Raw genomic sequence first — 8,511 nt, forward strand, 5'->3', positions numbered from 1 at the left:
GTCCGGTTTAGGAGTGAGACATGGTTCTGATATTCAATAAGGCTAAGGGGAGGCACTTTACCCAAGACATTTTGGTTTCAAAAATTAGCTTTGATAATTGAGCCTTTAGGTTTGATTCATTCTCTCAACCTGTCCTGAGCTTTGAGGATGCCATGGGGTGTGGTATTCCCCCCAGATTCCTAAAGCCTCGTCTGTTTGACAATTTTTGAGGTAAAGTGTGTACCTTGATCCAAGTCTATATATTTAACCAAACTGTATAGGGGTATAATTTCTTCTAGCAGGAATTTTGACACCACCTGGGCTCTAGCCCTAGAGCTTGGAGATGCGTCCACCCAGTGGGTTAGTTTATCCACCATCACCAATAAAAATCTATACCTTCCTACCTTGGGCAGATCGGTAAAATCCACCTGAAGTCTTTCAAAGGGTGTGTATGCCATGGGATGACTTCCCAATGCCACCTGTCATGCCCTGACCTGATTGACCCTTTGACAAACCATGCAACCCTGTACTTCTTGTTTATAAATCCCCTTACACCCAAAGAATCTCAGAAATTGCTCTGCTAGGGCTTGTGCCCCCCAATGAATTTGTAGGCGCAATCTCTTTAAAATTTTCCTAGTATATTCTTTAGACAACATCTTCCATCTGGTAACTTCCACTTACTTTCTTCCAACCTCCCCCCTATTTTCTCTTATCCTTCGCTCTCTTTCGGGGAAGGGTGTGAGGGATATTCTTGGACCTCACCCTCCTAAACTTCTGGGGTACTTACCTGCAATAGCACTGCATTTTTAGCCTCCTTATCTGCTAAGTTATTTCCTCGAGTTTGAAACTGCACCCCCACCTGGTGTCCTTTCACGTGAACGATCGCAGTTGCCTCTAGCTCCCTTATATAGCTTCTAAGATTTGCTTTATTATTTCTTCATGCATCAACCCTCACTCCCATGTATTAATCAACCCCCTCTCTTCCCAGATTTTTCCAAAGGTGTTGACCACTCCAAATGCATATTTTGAGTCCATAAAAATGGTTCCTTTTCTTCCTTTTAATTTCTGCAAGGGTCTCAAGACTGCGTATAACTTGCAAACCTGAGCTGACCAACAGGCATTTAGGAGACCCGACTCCACGATTTCCCATTTTTCCATCCACCACCACATATCCTGACTTCCTTTTTCCTTCTATAACTCTCACCGACCCATCCACACACCATTTCCCCCTTCCTCTAATTTTTCCTCTTCTAGATCTGGCCTTATTTTGGTTAGTAATTCTACTATCTCGGTACAATCATGGGTGGGTTCTCCTGAAATTTCTCCAAACAAGAACTGTGCTGGATTTTGTGTCGTGGCTGTCGTTAATTCCAGTTCATGGGAATGGATTAAGATAGCTTCATATTTCAGAAGCTGGGCATCGGTGAGCCATTTTTCGGCTTTTTGTTGCAAAATATTCCTCATGCTATGAGGAGTATAAATGACCAAAGGTGCCCCGAAAGTTATTTTCTTAGCTTCCTCCACTATAATTGCCACTGCCACAATTGCTTGCAAGCAGGTAGGCCACCCTCTGCTCACAGGGTCTAGCAGTTTGGATACATATCCCACAGGTTTCTTTGACCCAGCCCAATCTTGAGTTAACACTCTGTGGGCAGTATGATTACTAACGTCCACAAATAGCTGAAATGGTCTTTTCACATCCAGGAGACTCAATACCGGAGCTGCCATAAGTGTTTCCTTCAGCTCCTTGAATCTCTCCCCATCCTGCCTTGTCCATTTTAGCTTATCTGTGGTGAGTTTTTCATAAAGAAACTTTACCTTTTCACTGTATCCCTTGATCCATTGTCTGCAGAAACCTAGAAGCCCCAGCAACTGCCTAACCTCCCTTTATGACTGTGGAGGGGGCAAGGTGATAATCCCTGCTACCCTGTCCGGATCTAGCTTCTTCTTATCTTTAGTCAGCCAATGCCCCAGGTATTTAACCTCAGGCTCTATAAATTGTAATTTAGATTTTGATACTTTCAATCCTTTGTCTCCTAAGAAGTTTAGAAGAGCTATAGTGCTTGCCCTTATCTTCTCCTCCTGGGGACCTGCCACCAATAGGTCATCTACATATTGTAGTAGTTTGGTCCCTTCAACTGGCACAAATTCACTCAACACTTGCTGGAGAGCCTGGCCAAAGAGGTTTGGTGAATCCACAAACCCCTGAGGCAAAGACGTCCATTTAAGCTGCTGTTTTCCATTTGTCTCTGGGTCCTCCCATTGAAATACAAAGTAGTCTCGACTCTCCCTAGCCAGCGGGCACATCCAGAAAGCATCCTTTAGGTCTATTACGCTACACCAGGTGTCCTCAGGAGAAACATTATTTAGCAATGTGTAAGGATTTGAGACCGTAGGGAACAGAGTTTTAGTCCTCTGGTTCACAGCCCTCAAAGCTTGCACTAACCTGTAGCTACCATCCGTTTTCCGCACTGCTAAGATGGGAGTGTTGTGCCTTGACATGCAAGGCTCCAACATGCCTTTTCTAATCAGATCTTTGATTACCACTTTCAGTCTTTTCCTACCTTCCATTGGAATGGGGTACTGTTTGACCCTAATGGGATCTTCTGGTCTCTTGATTTCAATACGGATCAGTTCCATTTCCAACTTTCCCTCTTCCCTTTTGGTATGCCAGACCTTAGGATTTATTCTTCCCTGATCTTCAGTGGTTAATTTGTATAAACTTACCATAAGCTGAGAGTCCTGTGCAATTAGAGTATTTCCCAGAGTTACCATTACATCTCTCCCGAGTAAATTATAGTCTGCCTCTTCTACTAACAGAATATTCCCTAAGCAAAATTTATTTTCAGATTCTATTTCCACTTCCTTTATAATTGGCACCTTAAAGGGTTCCCCTTTTGCCCCAGTGACCACCATAGAATCCTTGCTCTTAGTGCATCCAGGTGGTAATTGCTGAACAGTGCTCAGCTCCTGAATCAATGAATGTTAGTTCTTGTTTCTGTGGTCCTATCTTCAGTTTTATCAAGGGCTCTCTGGATGTTCTGGACCCCACATTAAAAAGCCCCTGACACCTCTAATCCTCCTGGAAGATCTTCTCATCCTTCATTCTCTTTTTACATACCCTCTTAAAGTGACCTTTTTGCTTGCAGTAATAACATTCGGGGCCATCTTTCTGCCTATTTGGGGACTTTTTCTGAGAGGGGTTCTGTTTCCCTTGAGATTTCTGTACCTGAGTTGATTTCCCCATGCTTGAATCCCACTCCTGCTTCTGAGCCTCCCTTACTGTGGCCACCAGAACCTTTGCCTGTGCCTACTGTTTCTCATCGTCCCTTCTCATGTAAACCCTCTGTGCTTCTCTGAGTAATTTCTATAACATTTTCTCTTGCCAGTTCTCTATTTTCTCTAGGTTTCTCCTTACATCTTCCCATGACTTTGCCATGAACTGGGTTTTTAACAATCGTACTCCCACTGGGGAGTCGGTATCCATCCCCAAATACATCTGGAGACTTTTTCTTAGTCTCTCCAACCATTTGGTGGGTGTTTCATCCCTTCCCTGACAATTCCCCTAGTGCCTTGCTTAGGTTCTGTCCCTTTGGTACCACCCCCTGGATACCCTGTATTACCATGTTCCTTAATTCTGTCGTCTTGCATCTGTCTTCCTCAGTCTGTGCGTTCCACGATGATCTCTGGTTGGGCCACTTCATGTCACCGCTTGCCCCCTGCGGGTTCCTATGCTCCCAGTCCCATATTGCAGCTAGCCTTATCATGCCCCGTTCCTCGGCATTGAACAGCAACCTCAGTATAGCACTGATTTATGAGTATATGCTGTTCCCCAGGAATGCATCCAACCTATCTGCTACTCTTAATGGATTGTCCATTAGCTTTCCCATCTCCTTTTTAAATGCTCTCGCACCTCCAGAATTGTTAGGCACATTTACATACCCGATGATTCCAGGAGTGGTTGGTACTTCCCTTAGCGAGAAAGGGGTTGTGCTGACCTTCCTCATCCTTGATATCATCAACATTTACTTTTCGGGTCCTTTGTCTTGTCCTGCTAGCTGGTGGGGAATCGCTCTCCTTGATGGGAAGAGTGTGCCTTGTGTTTTCTGCCTGTTGCGGGGGAGGAGGGGGCAGGGAATGATCCTGTGGGTGCTGCATTGCCGAAGTCTGTCCTTGTAGGAGCGGGGCTTCCAGTGGCGGTGCCTGTGGTTGCATGGGTTGGTGCAAAGGATCTGCGGGTGCGGAGAGAGGAGCTTGGCCTTGAGGAGTCTGATATGGGGGTGGGAGATTATATAAAGGCTCCCATGTTACGTCATGGTTCATTGTGTTTTTATAGGTTCTGTCGGGGAAAAGTCCAGTACTAGCATATTCCCATAACCTGGCGTAATCTCTCTCCTCGCTTGTTGGTCCACTTTCCTCAGACACAAATTCATCTAAAGCTTGGCATGTCCTTCTTTCGAAGGTGCCAAACATGGGCCAGAATAGATATTTCTTAACTTCTGCGTTTGCCCATTTCTCCATGCAATAGTGAATAATTTTCTCCTTAGACCTCCTCCGTCTCACAGGGCAATCTTCCCAGTGTTCTAACATTCATCCTAACGGACTATTTCTTGGTATGTCAGGCAAACAGTACCTCTTCTCCTTCTCCAATTCACCATTGGTTTTTCCTTGAATCTTGCTCTTTTTCTGCCCCATTTCACAAGCTCTTCCTAAAGTTCCCTTAAAGTACGTACCTTTTGCTGAGCTTAAAGGAATTCCTAAAAATCTTTTTTACTGGTACCGTGTCTAAGTCCTGATCCCCTTTTGAAAAAATATTACCAGTCTACTAGTGGCACAGCGAACTGGTCTGTGGATTTTTGGCTGGTAATGAGCTCTCGTTCTTACGTTCTCCTTTTCCTGGATCCGAGAGGTTCACTAGTTCCCTGATGCTGGAGAGCTTACCTTCCCCTTTCTGATCCTGCCTGTGACTGATCCCCTGAACTCCCCAAGTTTCAGGTTTTATGTGTGAAAACGAGTTTTCATCCACTTCCTCCTTGACCGACCACTTTCCTTGTGGAAGAGTGGAACTGTGATCTTGGGGTCCACACTCGCTTTGTGATAGTATCACATACACGCACGATCACACCCCACTCAACCACGCAATACTTATGGTTCTTTTTCCTGTGTGGATTCTTTGTGCATGTGTAGTGGGGAAGAAGTGGTCCCCTCACGGAGTGAGGACAGGCACCATTCAGGTTTGGCATTTGTTCTTGTCACTGTAATGTTTTTAAGAAATAAATGTACGCAGTTAATGTCTGGGTAATGTGCTTGACATTTCAAAGGCAACAGCCTCTGTTTTTCAAATAGTTACCATTGTAATCAGGAAAACCTAGCAAAATCCATGGAATTAACTTTAGGATGGTTAACAAGGTGTTAATTTGTATAAATGGTGTTCTTTGCAATGAAATACTCTGTTCTCAAAATAAGCAGGACAGAGCTCTCAAGTTTTTGGCGAGACATTCAGTATGACTCAACTGGCAGGATTTTGAAGCAAGAAGCTGGAAAAGAGAGAAGGCAAGAGAATGTGTTGAGGTAGCTTCTTCAAACCCTTTCAGTTTTTAGGGTAGGATTCTAATTTGCAAAATGGTGAAGATCTTTAGAAATGCTAAGATGTACCCCCTGTATGTGGGGGAAAAACCCAACTCTTCCTGTACATAGGCAGTCTTCCTAGCAACCTGGAATTCTTTTACATCACTCCACAACTCTTAAATACCATTTCTCTGTATCTAAGCATGGCAGTAAGGCTGAAGCCAGAGCTCAGCTCAGCTGTATTGGATCTGATCAGAAGACCAGGATTCATTAAGCTACTTAGGTCAGTGGGAGCACTGGGAAGCAGGGAATAACATTGGCAGTTTACTGCTCCTTTGGCTCAGTTTCAGCCTGGTTTGACCTCTCCTTGCCTCTGTGATACAATGGAATATTTCTTTCAGGTGGCAGCTTTTGCTGGACTCACCTTTTTCAAGCAATTCTTCATCTATAGCTGTGTCTTTTGGGCAGTAATATGGGCGTGTATTCAGGGCCAATATTGACTGCTGGAATAAAGTTATGAAACACAGCTTTGAGAGCTGCTAATTAGACTTTAGATGCAGATGAAAATTCCTTTTGGATCGTATGCAAGGTTGGATATTGAAGCGCAACTTGCTGCTGGCAGCCATCCCCCAGGCTTTGGCCTTTGTTGAAGGTCACAGTGAAATAGGTTTGCTGTTGCAGAAGATGAATATTGCTTAAAAATGGCTTGCAGCACATTCATTGGAAGACTTCAAAATCTTTACAGAAATGGGCTTGCCACATGTTTTCCACTCTCCCCTCTCCACTGAAAAAGGGGGCAGATATGAAGTTCACTGGATTGCCCGCATTTCTGCAGTTGGCCAGCAAGAAAACCAGCAAGGTAATCAAAGAGCTTTAGATTTTAATTGGGTATTTGCTTCACATATAATTTAAGAAATGCAAGCCATTTTTATAGGCTATTTGTCAACACCACTGTTTTGATGGGACCTTCTTCAAAAGTCTCCCTCAGACCTCAGTGGTAAAAACTTCATTCCTTGTGCACAAGAAGATATGGTAGACATCCTTTTCTGTTTCTTTCCTGTTATCCTGGTCTTTGACTTTCTAGACAAAATAATTAAAGAAGCATTAATCCATCAGGTTTTCAAAAGAATATTTCATTTCCTGCCTCTCTACAAACCGGTAGTGAACAGTGAAAATGAAAAGAAAAATAGAAAAATCTCCAAAGTGGGCAAGCAGTTGGATGAAGAATGTAATATGTGATTTAGGTAATTTGTGCTTATGTAGAATATAGGTTATAATATTTGAAAGTAATATTTGAAAGCGTTTTCAAATCTACATGCAGGAGCCCAGGAATTGCCTCATACTGGGAAACTGCAGCATGCCATTGCAAAACTGCAAACCAGCAGGGAGGAGAGGCCTAATTTGCAATCGAAAGATCCTGGCTCTGGAGGAGATGGGTCATTACTCAAAAGCTACCTGGACCATGAACACCCGACAAGCATTGAGATCAAGATAGCAGAAGATATTGGGCAACTTGCATCCAAATGCCATATTCCTATAACTCTACAGTCAGCATTCATCGCTTGCTGGGAACCACATTGTTCAGCCCAACACAAAGAAAGGAGACAACATGAATATGTTTAACTATGAAGAGAACAAGAGAGACTGTGCCTCAGGCAACAAAAAGTGTATAGATAGAGGTCGGATCACGGTTCACCCAGCATCGATCCCGAGGTCGACGCTGTCCCTTTAATTGTGGCTGTCGAGACTATATCGGTCACACAGTAAATTCTATTTTTATTTGATTATTAAATTGGCTTGATCAATTTTTATCTGTAACAAAGAACATGCACAAAATGTAGCACTTGAAAGAGAAACATCTAGCTGGAGTTTGTTGGGGGTGTATATCAATTGAAATAAATGGGCAGGAGATCTTTCTCCTTTTTAATGCCTTTATTAAAGAGATTCAGCTCAGGTGGGGAGAAATCGACGGGTCGCGCCCACGCCGCCGCTGTCCCCAAGAGTGGCACGGAGGAGGAGGGTGATGCAGCTCTGTCCGCTGGTCTGCAGGCAGAGCTGGGGACTGCGTCCTCACGGGAGATTCGCAGATTCCTACTTTTCGGTCCAACACTTCGGGTCCCCTCCTCAGTGAACATCCTTTCAGGTCAGGGTGAGGAGCAAAAAGGATCCAAGCAGGTACTGGACTTCGCGCCCATCCTTAGACATCACCTAGCGTCCCCTAATTCTATATTGGTTCGTTGTTTTTAGGGGTTTTCCTAGAAAACGGGAAAATTTTGGAGCAGTGCATTCCTCATCTGCATACATGGTCTCAGGCCAATCCTATTTTCCTGGTCCAGGTGTTGCGCCTGGGCAAGCATCAGGAGGACAATGGCTAAATCACCAACCATTGACGGACAATTAAAGAAGAACTCTTAACAATTAAGCTAATTTAACAGCAATTGGTCTAACCTGTTTTAGCACTGTAACCTTAAACAAAAATAGATAACTTTTTATTCATAACATCAATCACTAGTTTATTTCTGATCTCGTTTATCACTTTCATTAGCAACCTTGGCATAATAAATATATTGTATTTCTACTGTGTCTATCTGCTTATGTAGCACCACCAGCTTCATATTTCTTTGTTTCTGATGTAAATATTTTTCAATTATATAAAATGTAAGATGGAACATGTTTGTGTTGAACACAGATAACTATGACCAAAAGACATTAAAGTCTTTAAAATGAGAATTACAGGGGCATCTAAGTGCAATTAAAATCCTTTAAAAATTCATTCAGATTTAGTGAAACATTGCTGACAGTCATTCATAAAAATAATTGCCCTGTGCACATGAAAATTTTAAATGTGGTAATTTAGTAGTGAATCTGAGCTGTCAGAAGGCATTTTATGGGTAATCAAACATTTCTGAAGGCACAACAGTGACTGAAGAAAATTGAAAAATAACTTTGTAGAGGCAAGATTAT

Source organism: Onychostruthus taczanowskii, unplaced genomic scaffold, assembly GCF_017590055.1.
Source record: "Onychostruthus taczanowskii isolate IOZ18803 unplaced genomic scaffold, ASM1759005v1 scaffold70, whole genome shotgun sequence".
NCBI classification, from domain to species: domain Eukaryota; kingdom Metazoa; phylum Chordata; class Aves; order Passeriformes; family Passeridae; genus Onychostruthus; species Onychostruthus taczanowskii.